The sequence below is a fragment of the Macaca fascicularis genome, chromosome 16 (assembly GCF_037993035.2).
Source record: "Macaca fascicularis isolate 582-1 chromosome 16, T2T-MFA8v1.1".
In the NCBI taxonomy this organism is placed as follows: Eukaryota; Metazoa; Chordata; class Mammalia; order Primates; family Cercopithecidae; genus Macaca; species Macaca fascicularis.
In genome coordinates, this window is record NC_088390.1 from 36,085,783 (window position 1) to 36,108,770 (window position 22,988).

Here is a 22,988-nt window from a genome sequence, read left to right on the forward strand (position 1 = left end):
CTGGAATTTGGCAGCCCCTAGGCCCTGGGTAGAAGGACAGATGAGCCAGACTTTAGAAAACATGTCTAGAAGAGTGAGGCCCTACTGTGTGCCGGGCACTTTCCCCGCAGGATCCTCTAGCTGGAATAACCAAGGGTCATGGAGAGAAATACCCAGTTAAAATATCAGAAATAGAAAAAGAGATACCACTAGTGATAGTATTTTGAAAAGACCATTAGAGATACTAAAAAGAGCATTAGGTAATAGTATTAGCACTTTTATTCTGAGATTCAACAGCAGCAGACGTGTGTCTCAGGACCACCCTGGGCGGGGAGGGCTGAGGTCAGGGAGCACCCATGGATGATCTGATTCTGGCCCTGGGCCCTGGGGGCGACAGTGATGAGGAACTGGGTGCACATGAGTGGGGCAGCCAAGCATGGCAAGAGAAGCAATACACGCATGCACAGACGTGTTTACCCACATACATGTGTGCACATACACACTGTAGGCAGGCATGTTGATGCCTCAGGCAGTGGAGGATGCTGACTCTGGGCCCTGCTGACCCAGCCAAGGCCCCATTGTGATGCATGCCACGACCTCAGAATGTCTCTGGTGCTTAGCACCCGTCCGATCTCCGGCCTGCCTCTGTGTTCTACAGCAGCTACACACACACAGTGGTATCTGGAGCAGCTCTGTGGACTCAAAGGTTTTCTCCCTGAGAGGCGTAACACAGGCCAGCTGATTCATCAGAATCAGGTGAGTGTGACCTGCTCTCTTCCCTCCATGCTGACTTGGGGACAATGGCTACGGGGTGGGCTGTGTTGGCTTCTGGGCACCTGCTGAGGAGCGTCATCCCGAGCACTCACCGGGCACCCATTCTGCACTGCCTGTGTAGACGATTGTCTCTTTCGTCCTCATGGTGCCTCCATAGGGTAGATGCTGTTCCCAAATGTACCCATTTGACAACTGAGACATCTGGTGTCAGAGGCGGTATCGACCCGGGAATCCTGACATGACCCTGGGTTTTGCTCTCAGCCCTGCCCTGTGCAGGGCTGGACTTAAGGCGTGAACTCTGTGGTCTCCCTGCCCTAGATCCCAAATCTGTCCAAGGTTTCTGATCCCGAGGGGGCAGAGCCTGGCCCTGGCGGAGCCACTGGGATGGATCCACTGTGGGTGGGAATGAGGGGAGGGTCCTCAGAACACGTCTGGGGCCTAAGCTGGGTCCTGATGGTCCCTGTGAGACCCACTGGACACACATGGTCGCCTGTCTGGGAGTGGCATGGGGAGCCTTCTGCCTTTGAGCAGCTGTGGAAAATGAAGGAGCCCTGGAGAGCTGGCTGAAGGGAGACTATCTTCCATCCTGTTCAAAGGGGTCCAGGAACTGGGGTTGTCCCCAAGTATTTCTTTCTCTGTCTGGTCCTATCCAGGCCTTGCCATCCTTTTGCCCCAAGTGTTCCCAGGAGGGACGATGTATCTAGGTGTTCCCCAGGACCAAGGACCCACTGTTCTTCCTCAGTGACCCAGGACAATGAGGCCCCCTCCTGTAGGGACAGCTCAGAATGGTGGAGTCCACAGACCCTCCCCGAGAGATGTGGTTTCCACGAGCACAGAGAGTGCTTTGGAGACAGTAGCTTATTTTCATCCCCTAAACGTGTTGTTCCTAAAGTGGCTTCACTGTTCAGACTGAAGGGCCACGGTAGCCCAAGTGATGAGTGGAGCAGAACGGAGTACTCAGGACAGATCTTGTTCCCCGTAGGAAACTGGACATCTCTGTGGTCCCTGAGCATCCCAGGAGGCCGATCGTACAGAGACCTCTGGGCCCTCTCCCCAGTCTCCCTCCACATCCCTGGAATAGCCCATCACGGACCCTTCACCCTTGGCAGGTGGACACCATTGAAACTGCCAGGGCAGGTGTGTGCCCATTTCATGGCATTTGGGGACAACAGGACTCTCTGTCCAGGTCGCACTGTCCTCAAGTCCTTGGGAAGATGCCCACCCCTGCTGGGGCTTGAGACTCCAGAGACCTGTGCAGGTGTGGGCCACTGGGTCTGGCCCCTTTTCACCTGAGGGCAGTGGTGGAATGGCGGTTACACAGCCAGGCAGCATCTGGGAGCTGGGCAGGAGCAATTCAGGTGTTCGCCGAAGTTCTCAGGTACAGTGTAACCTTTAGACGTTTTTGTCTCACGGGATGGACATGGTAGAGGACGCAGATACTTTGGAGGAGCGAGAGGACATCATTATGAACTATGAGAAGGTACAGGTCAGTCTGCTCCTTGGAAGGAGGCCTCTTCCAATGCACCCTGGTCAAAGGGTCCTGGACTCCCTAGGAGCACAGGGTGGGCACGGGTGGCCACTACCCACAGGCCCTTGCACCCTTTACCTTGGACCACTCACCAAGGTTGCCTCTGGGTTACAGGGACACCGAGCTGGGCTGCCAGAGGACATGGGGCCTGAGCCTGTTGGAATCTACAACAATATTGATCACTTTGGGATTCTGCAGTGAGTCCTCTGTGCTCCCCTCAGCCCCTAAATCACCTGCCTCAGCGCAGGGATGGGTTTGCTTTTAGGAAGGCCATTCTGAGGCAGGACATGTCTCCCCAGGTCGGGCCAACCTCCTTTCCAGGGTCAGAACTCCTCCCTGGCTCCCCTGCAGGTCCAGCCTGAGGTTGCTGTTAGGCCAGCATTGCCGGGCCCATCTAGGGAGCGGGTGGGAATGGAGACTGGGCTAGGTCAGGCCCCTGGACTCTCAGCAGTTCTGTCTCCAAGTCAGCACAAGAGGAGCGGGGCAGCCTGAGGGTCTGGCCATGTCTACTTGGAGACAACCCCAGTGAGATCCAAGGGTTGTGGCCACAGGGTGAGGGGATGCCTGGCCCAGCCTCGGGCCTATTGTCCAGCAGGTCTCTGGTCTCTGAGGGCCCACCTGCCCCTGTTCTCCCCCATTTCCCTACAGCTACAGCCCTCACTGTCCCCATGGGGAAGCAGGAAAGGCATGGGGACAGTGGGGGCTGTGGCCTTAGGGAAATGGGGGAGAAGATGGGCAGGGCCCTCGTTCTGGGCATTTCACTGAGAGGCCAGGGAGGCAGCAGATCTTGAGGCTAATGACCCTGGGTCTGGTGCTGGGAAGGGATCTGGGGCCAGGTAAGAAGAGCCTAGGGCCGGCTGTGGTCGCTCATGCCTGTAATCTCAGCACTTTGGGAGGCCGAGGCAGGCAGATCACAAGGTCAGGAGATCGAGACCATCCTGGCTAACATGGTGAAACTCTGTCTCTACTAAAAATACAAAAAATTAGCCGGGTGTGGTGGCGGGCACCTGTAGTCCCAGCTACTCAGGAGGATGAGGCAGGGGAATGCCGTGAACCCTGGAGGCGGAGCTTACAGTGAACCGAGATCATGCTACTGCACTCCAGCCTGGGTGACAGAGGGAGACTCCATTTCAAAAAAATAAAAATAAAATAAAATAAAAAATAAAAACCAAAAAGAAGCCCAGCCTAGAGCCCATCCCTCAGGGATTATAGGATGGGGAGACAGAGGATCCCAGGGAGGTAGGGTGGGAGGAAGCTTATGAGCCGTGCCACTTCTGAAATGTAAGGTGTGTGGCTCAGGTGCAGGGAGAGGCAGGTGGACGCTGGGAGGTCATACCCTGCGAGGGCCTTGGGAATGTCAGGTGGGATGGGCCCCGGGTGCACCCTGGGTGCACTTGGCAGGTCTCAGGGTAGCCTCCCTAGAACCTGGTGGGTCAACATCACATGGTCACTCCCTGAGGGACTCCTGTCAGGGCCCGGTCACCCACCCTGGGCGGCCCCCATCCCATCTCAGGGCTGACTTTTCTCAGCTCCAGCAGAAAGCACCACCTCCAGTCCAGGACGGGCAGCCCCATTGTGCAGCCTGACTGACCCCCACACCAGGGGCCCCAGTAACCCCGCCCAGGCTGGCCCTGCACTTCCTCTACTCCCAGGTCCTGACCCCTCCTGGGAGTCAGCCCCACAGGAAGACCCTTGTCCTCCCTTCCCTGTGCCTTCTCCCGGGCTGAGCCCTGAGCTGGATGGGGACAGAGCCAGTCCTTTCTGGGGGTCGGCTCCCTGACCTGGATGGCTCCAGGCTCTGTGCAGATCCTCAGCTCTGCCTGGGTTGCCTTACAGTGAGACAAAGCTGCCCCCTGTCAGCGCCCGGGAGGTGAAGGTAAGAGCCTGATGCTTGGGGGACTGGTCCAGTGACAGGGGGACCCAGGGGGTCATTGATGAGGCGGAGGAGGCAGCTGGCCTAGGCAGCGGCGGGTGAGGGCAACACGCTGTCACTGGGAGGGGCAGCAGTCCCTGCTGGACCTGACCCCAGGTTGCTGTATCTCTTGCAGTTTGATGAAATTCCAAAGTGAGAATCACATTTGTGGCTTGGGGGTGGCTGCCCACTTGTGTCAGGTCACCACCTAGAGGCTGGGGTCTGACTTACGACTGGTATGTCTGTGGCCTGAGGATGGCATGTCCAGGGCACCCAAAGCCAGCCCACTGGCGCTCATTTGCTCAAAGGCTCTCAGCCCTTAGGGTCTGCCCTTCCCCGGCTCCCTCCAGCTGGGTCCCACCGGGACTTCAGAGCCCAAGACCCAGCACCCACGGGCGGCTCTGGGAAGCCTGGCAGCTCCGCTAACTCCAACATTCCTCATTTGACAGCAAATGAGGCGGGAGATGAGACGCGTGAGCAAGTGGATGAAAATGCTGGGACAATGGGAGACATATAAGAACAGTAAAAAGGTCATGTGTGGAGGGAGAGGCCCCCAGAATCACTCTCTGCAGACAGGGGACAGGCACCCATGGCTGTGGCCTGGCACCGTCAGCCTCTCAGAGGGTGGGTGGCACACTGTCCTCACCCAGAGGACTACAGGCCTGGTCGCCAGCTTTGCTGCCTGTTCATGCAAGCATCACCTTGCTGGAAGGGAATCTGTATCTAGGGCTAGGGCCACCCGGAGCTCAGGGTTAGGGAAGCCTCCTGGTGACCCGAAGGAATCCGGGTCAGAGTTCCGACTCTGAGTGCCCATCCACTCTTTCAATCCTGGGAAGGGAGACCCTGTCCCAGCTTGACGTCACCTCTACTGAGGAATCATGGGGCCAAAACCAAAGATTTCCAGAATCCTCAGGCTCTGGTTCTCACTGGGGTTGTCGCAGGGCCTGTGACACCAGATCATTTTCTGCCCACAGCTGATGAAGCGAGTGTATTAGGGCATTCCCATGAACGTCCGGACGCAGGTGTGGTCAGTCCTCCTGAACATTCAGGAAATCAAGGCGAAAAACCCCAGAAAATTCCAGGTACGCTCAGCCAGAGTACAACAAACAGGCCAGGCCATGTCAGTGGCCCAGGTCTCCAGCTGGAGGGAACGTCAAGCCCCGCTTTGGCGGGTGGGTGAGGTGGACAGGTGCACATCCTGAGCATGGACGGTGACATAGGCACCACAGGTGAGCTCGGCTCTGGTGACCCTCCCCAGCTTCAGAAACAAGTCAAAAAGCAGCTTTCTGCAGAAGGAAACTTTCCTTCTTTCCTTCCTTCCAGAAGGGCTGACTGTGGAAGAGGGAGGGAGGTTTTTAGGGCAGCCCAGGGGTCCCTGAGCACCTCTGTTCCTCCTTTCACAACAAGGAAGGTCTATGCGCACAGGGTTCCTCATTCGGCTGGCTTCTCCAGATGTTGAATGACCAGGTAAGGGGGCACAGGGAGACCCCGGCTCAGGGACCCTCCTTGCCCTGCAGTGCCCTGCTTCCCCAGCCCGGGGGTCAGGCTCACCCTGACCACGTCTGTTTTCCTTTCAGCCAAACCCGAGCAAGGGTCCTCAGCAGCCAGGCCTGTGCAGGCTTCACATGGCAGGAAGACCCTCTGCAAGGGGACAGGCAGACCCTTCCTGGCCCACCAGCCCGGTTCCAGCGGCACATTTGGTCAGCTTCCCCGCCACGGGCACCTGGTCCTTCGACACCCTGTCCTGGTGGGGCTGTCCGGGAAGACACCTACCCTGTGGGCACTCAGGGTGTGCCCAGCCCGGCCCTGGCTCAGGGAGGACCTCAGGGTTCCTGGAGATTCCTGGAGTGGAACTCGATGCCCCGGCTCCCGACGGACGTGGATGTAGGGGGCCCTTGGTTCCCCCACTATTTCAAACAGAGCTGCTGGGTCCGTGGCTCTTCTGAATGTGTGCAGCTCAAAAGACATTCACAGATGGAACACACAGATCACAAAGCCAACCATGCCCAGCCCCTCGCAGCACCCCAAGTCCCGCTACCAGAGTTCTGAATTCTGACGACACCATGAGCCTGCCTTTGTACTTCACACTCATGGAAGGATAACCACCTCCATGTTTTAAATAAATGTTTCCTGTTGAAATGGTTTTAGATATACAGAAAATTTGAAAAGGCACCATAGTGACCTCCTACACCTTCCATCCAGCTGCCCCTAATAATGACGTTTTGTAGTACCATGGCACATAAGAAATTTAGGCCAGGTGTGGTAGCTCACACCTGTAATCCCAGCAATCTGAGAGGTCGAGGCAGGAGGTTCAGGTTCACTTGAGCCTAGAAGTCTGAGACCAGCCTGGGAAACACAGGTGGACCCTGGCTCTAGAGAAAAGTCAAAGAAATTAGCCAGGCATGGTGGCGTGTGCCTGTGGTCCCACCTAGTGAGGAGGCTGAGGCAGGACTGCTGGAGCCCCTGAGTTCCAGGAAGCGGTGAGCCATGACTGCACCACTGCACTCCAGCCTGTGTGACAGAGTGAGACTTTATCTCTTAAAAAAATTAAGAAATTTAACGTGGGTACAATCCTATTAACTAAATAATAATGTGAACTGTTATCTAAGGTTATTAAGGCTGTAATTATATTAATATGGTGAAATGTATTTGATTTCACCCATTTTTGCCTAACTTCTCATGTCTGTCCCAAGATCCCACCTCGGACTCACCCTTTGCCTTCAGCTCATGTCTCCTCAGCTTCCTCCAGATGGTCCAGCAAACACACACCTGGGCTGAATGGTAGAGCTGATTGCTCGTACACAAGGAGAGACCTGTGGGCATGGATTTTCTTTTCTTTCTTTATTTTTTAGACGGAAGTTTTGCTCTAGCCTAGGCTAGAGTACAGTGGCAGGATCTCGGCTCACTGCAACTTCTGCCTCCCGGGTTCAAGCAATTGTCCTGCCTCAGCCTCCGGAGTAGCTGGGACTACAGGCGCTTGCCACCACGCCTGGCTAATTTTTGAATTTTTGTATTTTAGTAGAGATGGGGTTTCATCAGTTTGGCCAGGATGGTCTCCATCTCCTGACCTTATGATCTGCCCACCTTAGCCTCCCAAAGTGCTGGGATTACAGGCATGAGCCACCATGCCCAGCTCTTGGGATTTTCAAACTTATACAGTAAATGTTTTCCATGGTGTTCCACAGAGCACAGTTTGAGAAACACTTTGACAGTGGATCCAGGCCTCAATATCCATTAGCTGCTCTTACTGCATTTCGTTGAAGCTCAGTGAACACCTGCTCTGCAGGGTGCATGTGAAAGGGACAAGGATGTGTAAGCTGCAGATAAAGAAGACAGGACACAGGGGGTCTGTCTAAGCTCTAGCCCCTGCCTTCAGCACTAATGGATCAAATCCAACTCTTACCGAATGGTGGCCACATTCTGGGCCAGTGCCAGGATCTGAGGCTCTGAGGCTCTGACAGTGAGTGACGCAGGGCCTTGCCCTTGGGGAGCTCCCCAGCGTACACCTCCCTCTACCCTCCCAGCGCCCTGCAAAGCAGGCGTCAATGTCATTGTTAATGCACAGAGGAGGAACCTGACTGTTAGACAGGTTGATGGGTTTTCCAGGGTTGCACGGCTTCTGGGAGATGGATGTGACCCTGAGGACACGGCACAGGCCAGTGTAATGCCAGGTTGGAATGAGCTGTGATCTGTGCCATGTAGAGGCCTAGGCCAAGGTGGGAGTGACTGATGACCAGGTCAGCCAGGTCGTTGAAAACACTCTTGGGTCCTCCCCTGCCGGCTCCCAGGAGTCCGGAACTGCCAGGAGAGTGGTGGCAGGTCCCCCATCCTCAGCTGGGTGTGCCCGGATAGAACAGCAAGGCGAGGGCACATTTCCCCGGCCATTCCCTCCAGGCGCCGCTGTGACCTGCTCATTCCAATTTTGTGGAAATGTTTCTACACACACAATTGCAAGTAGCAGTGGACGTGGTGAGAGGCGTTTGGACATGGGATAGGCAGTATTTTGGAGGCAGAGTCTCCAGGACTCGCTGATGGGTTAGCTGCAGGGCTTGAGCGGGGAAGGAGAATCGAGGATGATGTGTTCAAATCGGTCCATTCACTTCCTCTGTGCCACGCCTGTGCTGGGCACTGGGAGAGACAGATGAGCACAGGAGCCCCGGCCGGGGGGAGGTGTGGGAGGAAGCCCAGAGTGTCTACTGGGAGCTGAGGGCTTGTGTCCACCTGGGTACAGTCCAGATTCTCTGCATGGATGAGTACGGGCTGAGCTGCCTGGAGGAGGAGCAGCTGCTGTTGGTGGTGACCAGCACGTTCGGGAACGGAGACTGCTCTGGCAACAGAGAGGTGAGTGGCCTGAGGTCTGGATGGTCTAGGGAGTGTTATGGTGCAGGAGGACCCAGGAAAGGGTCTGGGGGATGCAGGACGTCCTACGGAGGGCGTTTGGGAGTCAGTGCTCAGGTCACTCTGGGTCACTCAGGTCATTTGTCATAATTATTGCCATATGGGAGTATCATCTTTCCTATGACATATTTTATATATTTCTCTGAATGGCCTACCTGTTTGTATTTATGAATTCATGTTTAAAGGAAACTTGTATCACTCTCACAAATGGAAAGCCAGCAAAATATAAATTCAATGAAAACAACATGAAATTAATGAATTGTAGTTAGATGCTATTCCCTAACCAAGGCCTGCTCTTTCTTTGTTTTTTAAAAAGAGTGACAGGCAATAAGAGAGGTATTAAAGGTCTATTAGCACCAATTCAAGACTGTCTCTCCAGTGCTCAGAAGAATGAAAATGTAATTGAAGGGGAATAACTAAAAAATAAATTATGAAAAGGGAGTAATACTCACCATGGGATTTGACGCTAGTTCTGCTGGGTCACACACCTCCTGGGATTGTCTTGGGTTCCTGGAGAGCCAGCCTTATTTCAGAGACTATAGGACCAATTGCTGTTGCTTCTACCAGGTTCCAAACCAGAAGAGAATCACGGCCCATTAGGAGGCCCTCTGGAGATGCCCTGCTATAAGGCAGGACCCCTCTGCCAGGGCTGGATGGGAGGAGGCCAGGCTGTTCTTGGTCTCCCACCAAGGGGCAGGGCCCACACGAGTTGCTATAGTTTAGCTGGGGTGAGAGACAAGCTAAACTTGTCAGCTGACAACCAGGTTCTTGGCCAGGTGGCCCCATATGTAAACCAACTTTCATTGTGGGCCAGGAGCCATCTCCTGCCTGCTGTGGCCAGTTTTCCAGAAGAAGGGAAAAAGCAGTGTTTTTTCGGTTGTTATTTTGTTTTTTCATCCTGGTCTGAGAACACTGTCGTTCCCTTTCTATCTAGAAACTGAAGAAATCCCTCTTCGTGTTAAAACTGCTCACCAACAAATTCAGGTAAAGCTTCTTCCTTCCTCCTACACGTCCTAGCCCTTCCCTGTGTACCCAAATTCAGGGGATGGAACTGGGTGTGCATACGGGGTCTCCTCAGAGCTGACCAGGCACAGAGGGATCCTGGCTCAGAGCTTTGCCCTCGGAGTGTATCACGGGTCAAGCCACAGAAACCCAGTCCCTCTCACAGGTCTGCAGGCCAAGCATGAGGTGGTCATAGGAGTTGGTGACAAGGCTGGGGGATCAAGAGGACCAGAAGGAGGTCCAGCTCCATGCTCCAGCTGGAGAGGAAGAGTCTGGGGCTGGCCCTCCAGGCTGTTGGTGCTGGGTGCTGGGTGCTGGGTGCCAGGTGCTGCTTACGTGGGACACCAGTCTCTGTGTGTCCTGGGGCAGGTATGCTGTGTTTGACTTCAGCTCCAGCAAGTGCCCTCAGTTCTGAGCCTTTACTCCTGACCTCAACCAGAAGCTCCCACCTGGGGGCCTCTCAGCTCACCCCGACGGGGGAAGAGGATGAGCTCAGTGGGCAGGAGGATGCCTTCTGCAGCTGGGCCGTGCAAACCTTCAAGGTCAGTTCCCAGCCAGAGCTGCCCCACAGCAGGGACATGACAGGGTGCATTCATGCCTAGGACATCTGTGCTGGGCATCCTGGGTGCCACGACCTCTGCCCCTGGTCCTGTAGATGTGGTCCCAGACATGGGCCAGGGCCATGGGCCTGAGGGCTCAGGTCACTGCTGCTCTCCCTCAGCCCCCCAGCCTGTGCACACAACTCTGGGGGAGAAGGTGGCACAGGTACCCCCATGCCCTTAGGGAGCTTCTGGTTAAAGTCTATCCCCCACTGACTACCTAGGACACCTCTTAACTACTGTGTGTTTCAGCCATAGAGAGCCTGGGAATAGGCACCACACAGTGGTGGGTCCACTTTGGATCCACTCAGTGTCTCCTTAGCTCTTTAGTGACTCGGTTGGCCCCATCATTTAGGGAACCATTAACCCCCATCTGCTCTAGCTTCTTCCAGGCAGCCCATGAGATGTTTGATGTCCAAGGCAAACAGCACATTCAGATCCCCAAGCTCTACACCTCCAGTGTGACCAGGGACCTGCACCACTTCAGGCTCGTGCAGGACTCACAGCCTTTGGACCTCAGCAAAGGGACCTGCTTATTTCAGGACATAGGGCTTGTTCATGTTGTGGTTTGAGCCCTGAGCCCATGGTCAAGGAGACCTATGTCAAGGAGAGGAGTGTTCATGAGCCTGGACACTCCTGGGAGAAAGGCACAGATGGAGAAATTGCAGTTCAGGGAGGTGAAGCTTGTTGCTAGGCTATGGCCATGTTGGGGTCTGAGCCCCAGTCTTCCAGCCGCAAAGGCAGCCAAGGGTCGTGAAGAAGGCGTCACAGAGGTGATTCCAGGCTGTAGTGGTGAACTCTCCGCTCTGCACCCCGGGGTGCTGTGCCCTGTGCCCTGACTAAGATAGTCCTGAAGGTTTCTACATGTTTAAGATATCCCCAATGTCAACGATGCTCTCCTGTGGGTCCCAAGCCATGGAGATGTCCTGGGACTCTCCATTTTTAGGTTCCTAAATTGAATTTCCCAACACCTAGAAGCAACACGGCTGCCCTGTATCAGATCACGGATCTTTATTTGTGATTCAGAAACAGTGGAATAAAAGGAAAGGAAAGAAACCCCCAATAGCCACCTCAGCAGGATGCCGCAAGTGTAGTGTCCAGGTGTCACTGACTCAGACATGTGGGGGCTTCTCCCACCCACGCTCAAGAGCCACTTTGCCAGTTGACCGTCTCTGTGTTCTTCGCAGCCCTCAGCAGCATGCACGCCAAGAACGTGTTCACCATGAGGCTCAAATCTCGGGGGAATCTACAGAGTCCGCCATCCAGGTAAGGGAAAGTGCAGGGCTTCTCAGGTGGTGCTCTGTCGATTTTATTCTAATGAATGAAAGACCAGAAGAAGTCAGTCTTTGAAGGGAGAGGAGAGGAGCCTCTGCTGGCATCAGCAGCCATGCCATCGTAGAACGGGCTCACCTGGACCCGCGGCCGCCTGTGCTTCTACATCTACTCTTGGTTAACCACGGCCACTTTTCCAGCTTGGACACTAAGCACCTGCTCCACTTCCTCTCCTTCCTCATTGAACTCTTTCACTAAAAGGAGAGTGCAAGACAGACTTAAACTGTTTGACTCATTCTGAAGAACTTTCAGGAAAAGTGTTGGCAGGGAAGGAAATTTCCCAGCTCTGGGAAACGAGCCTTGTGTATTATCTGCAGGTTTCATTGATCTGTGCGGTCCTCCCTGCATGCATTAGGAAAACTGGCCTTGGTTCTAATAAGAACAGGGTTTGTCCTGGCAACAAGGAAAGGTTTCTTCTGATGTCCACGTGTCTCCAAGGGGGATGCTTTCTTTAGGCAGAGGCTGTGGCCAAGCACTCGGGGGCTCAGAGGGCTGCTGGGAAGGGGTGGGCCCCTCTCCTCCCCAGAGGGAAGCTCCTGGGGCCCCTTAAGCACCCCTGCCTGTGGGGATCCCTCATCGCATGCTCAGGGTGGTGGCCCAGGCTTGTGGAACCAGCCAGGAAAATGAAAGGAGGGCACATTTCCTGGGGAATCTCACCTGCCCATCAGGGAGCCCTGGAGGAAATCCTGCAGTCACCTGAGGTGGCTTCCTCTTCTTCTTCTTTTTTTTTTTTTTTTGGACACAGAGTCTCACTCAGTCGCCCAGGCTGGAGTGCAATGGTATGATCTTGGCTCACTGCAACCTCTGCCTCCTGGGCTCAAGCCATTCTCCTGCCTCAGCTTCCCGAGTAGCTGTGATTACAGGCGCCCGCCTCCACGCCCGGCTAATTTTTATATTTTTATTACAGAAGGGGTTTCACTTTGTTGACCAGGCTGGTCTTGAACTGCTGACCTCAGGTGATCTGTCCGCCTCGGCCTCCCAAAGTGCTGGGATTACAGGTGTGAGCCATGGTGCCCAATCCACCTGAGGCTTCATTTTCCTTCCCCTGGTGGAACTTTCTTGTGGGGATGGCCAAGGCCTGAACTACGGCTGGGTGAGCACCTCGGGGTTTGCCCAGGCAACCAGCCCACCCTGGTCCAAGGCATCCTGGAGCGAGTGGTGGACGGCCCCGCACCCCACCAGACAGTGCGCCTGGAGGCCCTGGATGAGAGCGGTGAGCCCTGGGCCAGGGAGCCAGTGCTGCGTGGCATCCTCCGGCCACCCCACCTGGCTGAGGGGCTGGGCCTGGGCCTGGGCCTGCCAGCGACAGCCATCCCTGTCCTTCATGCTGAGAGGGTGGGCCGCGAAAGCTTATGAGAAAGCAGCCGAGGAAACAGTCCCAGCCCTTAAGGCATGACTCCCTGGCCTTAGTTTCCCCAGTGATAATGACACCGCCAGTGTATCCCCTTAAATACAGTGGCCAAAGTCAGAAAGTGGGATAAGCCAGGCATGGTGGCTCACACTTGTAATCCCAGCACTTTGGGAGGCCGAGACAGGTGGATCACTTGAGGTTAGGAGTTCGAGACAAGCCTAGCCAACAGGGCAAAACCCCATCTCTACTAAAAATACAAAATAAATTAGTCAGGCATGGGGTGCACGCCTGTAATCCCTGCCCCTCGGGAGGCTGAGGCAGGAGAATTGCTTGAAGCCGGGGGGCAGAGGTTACACTGAGCTGAGATTGCACCACTGCACTCCAGCCTGGGCAACAGAGACTCTGTCTCAAAAAATAAAAAAGAAAGTGGGATCAGAGAGGCAGAGCCTGGCAGTGCTCCCCACTGTCCAGGAGAAATTGAGAGAACCTGAGACATGGGGACAATGAGACAGATGTCCTTGTGACTGTAGGGTGATGGATGTGGTTCATTATGCCTCTGTTCCAGAGGAGATAATGTCATGCTCATATTTTTACCTAATATTTAGAAAGCATCTGTGTACCAGGCACAGCACCAGCTATTATGTGCACGGTTTGATTCAGTGCTCATGCCAACCCAGCAAGATAGGTTTTGGTATCAGATCTGTTTCACACGGAGGGAACCCAAGGCCCAGAGGCTTCAGTCGCCTAGGAAGTGGGGAGCCAGGGTTTGAACCCGTGTCTGCTGGCCCCAGGGTCTGTGCTGTGACTGCCCTGCATGCTGCCCCCTGGGACTTCCCTTTGGGCTCATCTTCTGCTCACCCAGCACCTCCTGGTACAGCACCCAGGGGACTGTAGTCATGGGCTTTTCTTTGAGTGAACAACTGGCCTGTGAGGTATCCATTAGTCTTTGGTGGATTTAGTCACTGTGAGTCTGTAGATATCGCCAGTGGGTGTCTTGCTAAAGTTCAGGTCTGGGCCAGGGAAGGACATGGTTAGTTCATCAGGACCATGCCAACTTAGTGCCCCTTGGGGGGCTGGTGTTCAGCCTTCCCTGGCAGTCCTTTCTCCATGCGCCACCTCCTTCTTGCCTTTTGCTCATAGAGCCAGGACTTCAGAGCCTCCTTTCCCCTGCAGCTGGAGAACAGGGGGTGTCTGCCCTGGGGGCCTCACTACCTACCGAGAATCCCGAATGGGGCCTCTTTTCCATCCTGACACCTTCCTTCCCCGTCCAGGCAGCTACCGGTTCAGTGACAAGAGGCTGCCCCCCCTGCTCACTCAGCCAGGCCCTCACCTACTTCCTGGATATCACCACCCCCCCAACCCAGCTGCTGCTCCAAAAGCTGGCCCAGGTGGCCACAGAAGCGACTGAGAGACAGAGGCTGGAGGCCCTGTGCCAGGTGAAGATCAGGGCTGGTGGGCAGTGGGGGTATGTGGGGGGTCCCAGCATGTGGGGGGCTGGAGCTCAGAGCTGGGCTTTAACTTCCAAGAGGGATCCACCCAGTTTCCCAAAGTGAGACCTGTCAAAGGCTGGTGGGAAGCCAGGCATCATCCGCTGGCCCATGTCTAGGACACAGTTGTGTTGAGTGAACTGAGTTTTTCCAAGTGTCTGCAGGATGCAGCCAGAGTGCACTGCCTTGAATATTAGCTAGAAAGGGGAGCCATCGTTATCTGTCTTTGCTTTCCCCAAAACTGGAATAAAGTTGTCACTTAAGATGTATTGGGGGATGGATGGTGTGGATGAATGGATAAATGGGCATTATGAACAGAGTGACAGACGGACAGCTGAATTAATAAGTTAATGAGAGAATGCATTAACTCTCCTGTAACTATCTGGTTCCAGGTCTTTGCAAAAGGCACTGCTTGTCATTATTATCATCATCATTATAGCTAATTATCTTGATTCCAACTACCTCCATCACCATTATTTTGTGGCTGCATTGTACTAACTTGGTACATGTTTTCTGGTTTAATTCCCATAACATCCCCACGAGGTAGGCAATACTATCCTTGTTTCACAAAAGGTAAGTAATTGGGATGAGATTCCATAGCTAGTGAGAGCATCCAGCAAAGATTTGAACCCAGGTCTGATTGGTTCCATAGCCTTGCCCCAAATAAATTACATTACATATTTGACCCCTCCCCATGAGTTGCTGAGAGTGGAGGTAACACAAGTTAGATAAATGTACTGGACTGAGTTTCACCAGGACAGGAACTATTTCTTCGCAAGCTTGGTAGTCTCAGCACCCTGGACAGTGCCTGGCACATGGACTTGTTTGTTGAGTGAGTGAATGAATACTGGGTTGTGACAGCCTTTCCCCCAAAATGGGGCAGGCGCCCCGAGTCACTCACATCACCCTTGGCTTTCAGCCCTCAGAGTACAGCAAGTGGAAGTTCACCAACAGCCCCACGTTCCTGGAGGTGCTGGAGGAGTTCCCCTCCCTGCGGGTGTCTGCTGGCTTCCTGGTCTCCCAGCTCCCCATTCTGAAGCCCAGGTTCTACTCCATCAGCTCCTCCCGGGATCACATGCCCACGGAGATCCACCTGACTGTGGCCGTGCTCATGTCCCACACCCGAGGAGAGCCCGGGGCAGAGGCTCTGGAGCAGCCACTCAGCTTCAGCTCCCTCATCAGTTCAAGGAGGGAGGGAACACCCACAGCCCGGAGTTGTCAACAGTAATAGGTGTGTGGGAGAGATCTCTAGGACCCAGGCACTAAACCAAGCCTTTTGTGCATATATGATCAGTTACCATGTGGGGTAGGCACTGTGTGCATTTTACAGGTGGCACAGAAAGTCACACTGTTAGTAAGTGGAGAGCTGAGATTCGGACCTGGGTAGTCCAACTGCTGAGTCCAAGTCCTCTACCACTCCACTGTCCCACTACTCGGGACAATTTAATGAGATCAGACGTGGAGAGCACCCAACCCTTGGTGAGAGCCCAGTGGTCCTCAGTCTTCCTGATCGTGCAGCCTGAACGCAGGGGAGATTCTGTATTGATTGTTCATTCCCTCACTGAGCTCATTCAGTGATGGTTTATTTCACACCTCCTCATGCCCGGCACTGGGGCAGGTGTGGAAATACAACAGACATCAGCCCTGCCCTCAGGGAGCATCTAGAGGCAGCAGTGGAGAGATGGGTTTAGGAATAATTAGATGATTCTCATTGTGCAGAAGCCAAGAAGAAAGGTCAGGGTCACAGAGGGCAGCGAAGGGGGGGTGATGCTGCCATAGAGGGGGAGGCAAACATCTCATCCAGGTGGTCTCGGCTCCACCACTGGCCTCTGCCCCCTGCCCTGCCCTCTGTAACTGAGAGTTGCCTGGGTTGGCAAAGCTGGGAGCTGCCCACACTTCTGAGTCCTCTGTCCTCTAGGAAGCAAGAACATGGTTTCTAAAAACTGGCCAGAGACTGTTTGCCCTGCTAGAGAACACCCACCCAGACCAGGAGAGGAGAGGCCGACATGTCCTGTGAGAGCAAGATTCAATCCCGAGGAAAACCAGGGGGACCTCTGCAGTTGGTGGGAGGCCTCCTTCAAGTGCTGGGCCACTGTAAGGGGAACAGAACCCAGAGAAACCTCCTGGGTTTCTACAAACCCAGGAGGGGCCACTGAGGAGGAAAGCGAGGCCCAGAGCAGGCTGAAATGCACGGAGCTCATCCACCACCCAGGGTTGCTGCCAGCAAGGGCCACGCTCATGAGCGCACACAGCAGTGGCCACCCCGAGGGGTCACTTCATGCTGCTGTCAGTGGAGCTCAGAGGTGAGCTGCGGGTGTTCCTGGAGAAAGTCTTTGGAAGGAGCACTGGAGTAGGAGTCAGGAAACCTGAGCTGTCCACCTGATTCCACCACGACCTGAGTGACCTTGTCCAAGTCACTTTTCCTCTCCGGGACTCGGTTTCCGCATTGGCAGAAGGAGCAGCTTGCAGCCTCTCTAAGTCCCTTTCAACCTTCCTCAGCTCTGTGCTCTCAGAGGGTGGCGCTCAGAACCAGGAGGACAAACAGCCGCTCATTGGGTCCTGAGAGTGCCTGAGTGGGGGCGTCCAAGGAGGCCGTGGTGTGGGCGGAGCAGCTGGTACAGTTTGCGCATGGGCAGTGGGGGACGTTGGTCACTTTGTGTTATCGTTGCGGATGGCCAGGGTCCCCTGCACCACGGCGTCTGCAGCACATGGCTCAACAGACTGAAGCCCCGAGACCCAGTGCCCTGCTTTCTGCGGAAGTAAGCACCGCTTCCGCTCTGTCCCCTGTGGGGCCGCCGATCCCTGGGGTTCCGGGAGGAAAGGGGGAGATCTGGGGTTTAGGTGCTGCTCAGGGTCCCTTGGCCCATAAAGAAGACACTGGGGTCACACCGCTGTGGCTGTCTCTAGCAGGGACAGCGATGACAGCAGTGATGGAGGGGCCCAGAGTCCAGTGAGCTTGGCCCTTTTTCAGAAGGACCTGGGGGAGGTGCTGGTGGCTGGACAGAGGTGAAGCAGCCTGCAGGACGTGGGAAATCAAATAGCAGCTGCTTGTCCTCTCCACCAGCTCACGACCGCCCCCCACAGGCCCAGCTCCCCAGCCATCCTGTGTGTGTGTGGGCCCGGAGCGTCTGAGGGCTGGCCCCCTCTTCTCCTGTCCTCTTCAGCACTCGCGGCTTCCACCTCCCCGAGGACCCCTCCCATCCTTGCATCCTCGTCGGGCCTGGCACAGGCATCGCCCCCTTCCGCAGTTTCTGGCAGCAGCAGCTCCATGACTCCCAGCACAAGGATAAGGCTGGAGGCTTCCCAGGTGGGAGGGGCACCAGGGGGCAGCGCCTGCCTAGGGGCAGAACCGCAGCCCCATAAACGGCCCCTGGACCTTTCTGGAGGGAAGGACTCCCAAGTTTGTCTCCCTGTGCAGGCCTCTGTGGGTTAGAATGGCCGCCTTCCCGTCTCAGGCATTGCAGCCGCGGCTCCTTCTCCCGGGAGTGGAAGTAACGGGAAAGTCCCTGCTTTTGACCTCCGATGGGCTGAGGGAATCCTGCATCTGTGCTTTGAGTTTTGTGACTATGGATGAGTGATCGGAATGCCCTGGGCCTCAGTTTCCTCATCTGTAAAGTGGGGACAATGCTGTTAACTAGCTGGGATACTTGTGGGAGTGAAGCGCGAATTCCAGTTCGGCTTGGAGCCGTGTCGCCCTCTGGTGGCCGACATGATAACAACAGCCCGGGACTCCTGCAGGAGTGCGGGGAGGCCGCATGACCCTGGTGTTCCGGTGCCGCCGCCCAGATGAGGACCGCTCTCCCGCGAGGAGATGCTGGAGATTGCCCAGAAGGGGTGCTGCATGCGGTGCACACAGCCTACTCCCGCCTGCCTGGCAAGCCCAAGGTAAATGCAGCCTCGAAGCAGGTGAAGCGTTACACACACAGGCTCCAGGGTGAGCCCTGGGTCCCCACAGGCCCCTCGCCTCCCTGAGCCTTGAGCTCCTGAGCTCTGAAGTGCGGGTAGTTCACAACCATCAGAGTGATGCTGTGAAGAGCATTATGCTCTCTCTTCCAGTAGAAGCGACAAGGCCGGAGAGGTTCAGGACTAACCTAGGTCACACGCGGGTTAAGCCCATAGCTCAGCCTGCTGAAGGTGGTCAGCAGGCCCCCTGGGACACGCGACTGCCTGGGGAGAGGTGGTCCAGGTTGGCTACGCTCAAACCCAGCAAGGCTGGAGGGCGGCGGATGCTTCCACCATGGCCCTCAGACGGGCTCTGCTGCCCCCAGGCCGCGTTGCCCCCTGAGCCTGGGGTAGTCAGAATAGACTCTCAGCCCTCACACATCTGTCCCATCAGGGCACTTCCCGGGCCCAGTGCTCTGTGCCCAGTGCTGGGGCCAGTGGGCATCCTGTGTGGAGCCGGAGCAGAGAGTTCCCGACTGACTCCTGGATCTTCTCACTGGGGAGCCCAGGATCTGTACCCTGCAGGGACCTGATGGACAATCTGTATTGAGAGGCTCCCTTTTCCAGGGTGTAGGCAGAGCCCTGGGCAGGGGGACTGCCTTTATTAATGCCTCTTTGAAGCAAATTCAGAGACAGTCTGGGAGCCCTACTGGATGGTCAGCCCCTTAAGGGCAGGACTGTGTCCAGCATTTATCTCTCTACTCCCAGCCCAGCCCCCTGGGCATCTGTGCTCCTCCTCATCCTGAGCCTGGCCCCGTGCAAGGTCCTGGCTGGGAGGGGACTCACTCCACAGCCCTGAGTGCCCTCTCCCCGCCTCCCTGAGGCCAGCAGGCCTGTCTGCAAGCCTTGTCCCCAGCAGCTGGGGACTGGACCCACCACTTCCTCTGGTTTCAGGTCTATGTTCAGGACAGCCTGCGGCAGCAGCTGGCCAGCGAGGTGCTCCGTGTGCTCCATGAGGAGCCGGGCCACCTCTATGTTTGTGGGGATGTGCGCATGGCCTGGGATGTGGCCCACACCCTGAAGCAGCTGGTGGCTGCCAAGCTGAACTTGAGTGAGGAGCAGATCAAGGACTATTTCTTTCAGCTCAAGGTTTAATAGGGGGTGTGTGGGCTGAGGGTCCTGGCCAAGGGCACAGGCCATTGGAGCCAGGACCAGGGGTGGCCGGTAGACCCAGGGCAGTCAGGCCTAGAAAAGTTCTGGACCCCAAGAGAATCTTAGCAGTGGCTGAGATCTGAGCTGGGTGGGCTGTCAGAAGGCCCCGCTGCACATCCCGGACTGGTCGCAGCTTTGGGAAGTCAGGAGAATGGGTTCCATTTTGCCGTCTGTGGAATGGGGGCAGGAGAGTCTCCTTGGCCTCTCCCCAAACCCCCTTTCAGAAAGTATCTGTGTGGCCAAAGCAAGGCTGTGAGCACAGGGGAGAGCAAGGCTGCCCCCCGTCAGCCTCCTGTGAACCTCACACTTCTTATTCACACCCAGGCCGGCGTCTGCTCACCTTCATCCCCGCGGCAGCAAGGGCTTGCATTTCACTGATGAAGATAATAGTGATATTTATCAAGGGTTTCCACGGGGCATGCTGCTTGCCAGGGATTTTCATGTGACATTTCATTCAGTCCTGCCGAGGACTTTATGAGGGAAGCACCCTGTTTTACAGAGGGAAGGAGGCCTACGGGGTCCACAGCAGTGAGAGCCTAGAGTTCAGTCTGCCTCTCTGTGGTTCCAAAGCCTGTGACTGTCACTTCCATACTCTCCCTAAGACACATTCATATGTTCAACTGAACGTTTATTGAGCACCTACTATGTGGCAGGGATAGAGCAGTAAATGAAACAGGCAAAAATTCTTTACATTCTTCTGGGGCTGACAAACCCAAACAAGGAAAAGGTGTAGTGCTTCAGAGAAAAACAGCAGGAAACAGCCCAGGAAACGCTGGGGAGTGTAATTGTAAATAGGGTGGTCAGGGAAGGCAGAGCTGGAAGGCGGCGTCTGAGAATAAACCCGAGATAGCAAGTAGGAGCCCCGTGGACACTGAAGGAAACACTCGGGGCTGTTCTGGAGGGGGCAGCAGGTACAAAGGCCCAGGGGTAGGAGTTAAGCTGGCGTGTTGGAAGGACAGTGAGGAGATAACAGGCATTTCCCCAAATGGGTTGAATGGGTCAGTAGATATTTGGCATCAAAAAGTTCCAAGGTCCAATAGCCTGGGACAGGCTTAGTTAAGCCAAGGCAAGCACGTTGCTTTACTACAAGGCTTCTGGGAGGCTTCAACCTGCTGCTGTGCGTCGGGACCCTTCAAGGCTCGGAGCAAAGCAAGGACATAGCGTTTCCCAAACGTATTTATCTCAGAGCTCACACTTCCTGGAGTTCACACTTCTTGGGTGGGGGGTGAGCGCTGGGCAGGACATGGGAATGCCAAGTAAAGCTTTGGAGATGGTTAGAGGGCCCGCTCCAGAGCAGGTGCTGAGCGGGGTTAGGCTCTAAACCAGATTCCAGCACAATCTAAGTATGACAGTTGGGAAGACAGATGGCTCATGAAGGTCCATGTGACAGGGAAGCTGGGCAGCCCCAGGGGCTCATCCCAGCCTGGACTTGACACGTTGGTCTCTGTTTCCACCTAAAAGAGCCAGAAGTGCTTTCATGAAGATACCTTTGGTGCTGTATTTACCTACAAGCGGACAAGGCGGCAGCGCAGCCCTGGAGCCTGCAGATGTCAGCCCTCTGACGGCCCACAGGAGGGGTTAAAACTGCCGGCACAGAACTTAACCAAGGAGCCAGCTCTGCATTATCTGAGGTCACAGGGCCTGGGGAGATGGAGGAAAGTGATATCCCCCAGCGTCATGTCTTATTTCTCATCTCGTTCCCCATCAAGCCCTTTACTTGACCTCCTACCAAGTAGCACCCTGGATTGATCGGAGCCTCCTCTCTCAAGCTGGGGCCTCCCTGGTCCCTTGGAGACGAAATCTTCAATGCTAGACCTGGCAAGTGGGTGAAAGATGGAACCCGCTGCTGAGTGCACCACTTCAAGTGACCACCAGGAGGTGCTGTTGTGCCACTGTGTGTTTAACTGCCTTGGGTACAATTATTTATGCCTCTGTTTAAAAAACTAACACCCTAGTCTGTTCCCAACGGCTACTTGGGCCTTCCCTGTATGGTTCCTTGATGGAGATATTTATATGATGGAATTTTACTTTAATCACACTGTATGTGTGTGTGTGGGGTGGGATGTTTTGTAGGGAACGTGGCCCTGAGTTATATAGAGTGGGGAGCTGGTGGGTGTCACAGCCTGGACAGATCCCCCACAGAGGGACACCCCAGGCAGGCCATGGCTCCTCTGAAATGGCTGCCAGGTGTGACAGCAGCAGATGGAGCTTCGTGCTGGTCCAAAGACCTGTGGTAGGGTGGAGGGCACAGGCCTGTCTCCCACACAAAGAATCTGACATGGGGTCTGGTGAGAGTGGGAATCTCGTGTGAGGCCAGAGCTTCAGGGAAGGTCTTGAGATTCTTTCTGGACACTGTCTTAGAAAGCGTTTTGCTCTGGGGCCATCTGTCTCATGCAACTTTGGCCAGTACAGATGTGGCCCCTGGGAAGGCAGGGTATTGAGGCAAGTGTGGGTCACAGCATTCTCGCCTGAGGGACTAGGGACCCTCCTGGGTTTGGAGACAGCCAGGGAAAGCTTCTCAAGAGACTGGGCCCATTTCCCTCTCCTGGTCAGAACCAAGGAAGGAGCTCAGCGGTGGCTGCTGGGGTCCTGGCAACGTGTGGCTCCCAGCTGGGGTTTGGCCTGTGCCTCCGGGGCGCCCTCGCCCGGGACCCTCCCTCTCCCCTCCTCCTTCTAGCAGCAGCGTCTCAGGTGGCAGGAGAAGGTGCAGTGCCAACTTCAGGCTCCAGACGTGCCCTGCGTGACAGCCGTGCATCTCAGCAACACGGCCAGGAGTCCACTCCGGACCAGGGCTTCCCAGCTTTAATGTGCGCGCCTCGTCTGGAGTCCTGTGAAAACGGAGACTCTGATCTCGCAGGCTGGGCGGGGTGCAGGATGCTGCGTTTCCAACAAGCTCCTGGGTGCTGCTGGTGCCACTGCTCTGAGGACTACGCTGGGGCCTGAGGAACTGGATTCTTGCTGGGCTGAGCAGGATGTGTTGGCATCACGTGGACGCAGAGCTGGGCTGCCTGGCGGTGGCCCAGTGGCTGACAGAACCCCACACATGGACACAGAACCACTTTTCCCACGCAAGCCCTAACCCCTAATGCCAGGGAGACCCACAGTGGAACACACACCCAGACGGTGCTTTGGGTTGGCTTCTCCTAACACCCTTCCCCCAAGCCACCTCCTCCCACTGGGATGCCAGGTCTGAGGAGCCAGCTCTGGCCCTGCTGTGGCCCTCACAGGCTCTGCCCCAGCCCCTCCCCAATCTCGGAAGCATGGAGCTGTTTCCTGGGGTCCCTCGTTACCGCCTTTCCTGTGTCCGAGACTCCTGCCTAAAAGTCTGGAGCCCCAGCCTGCTTTCTCCAACACCCTCGTGGGATTTGTGAGGGACCCTCTGGGAGGAGGTGGGAGGTCAGGACCCCCTGCCCAAAGGGAGTCCATGCTCTCCCGTCCCACTCCTCTCAGCAGCACCCCTGCCCAATTCCACAGACTCCAAAATGTCTCCAAATGAATTAAAGAAGCCACGGTCAACCCACATAAATGTGCC

At 55.6% G+C, this 22,988-nt stretch overlaps 2 pseudogenes; both read left to right on the plus strand.

The window, feature by feature from the left end:
- Positions 1-1,791: 1,791 nt before the first annotated feature.
- Positions 1,792-5,604, plus strand: LOC102136545 (TBC1 domain family member 3B-like; annotated as a pseudogene).
- Positions 5,605-8,306: 2,702 nt separating this feature from the next.
- LOC135967813 (nitric oxide synthase, inducible-like) lies at positions 8,307-22,976 on the plus strand (annotated as a pseudogene).
- The last annotated feature ends 12 nt before the right edge of the window (positions 22,977-22,988 follow it).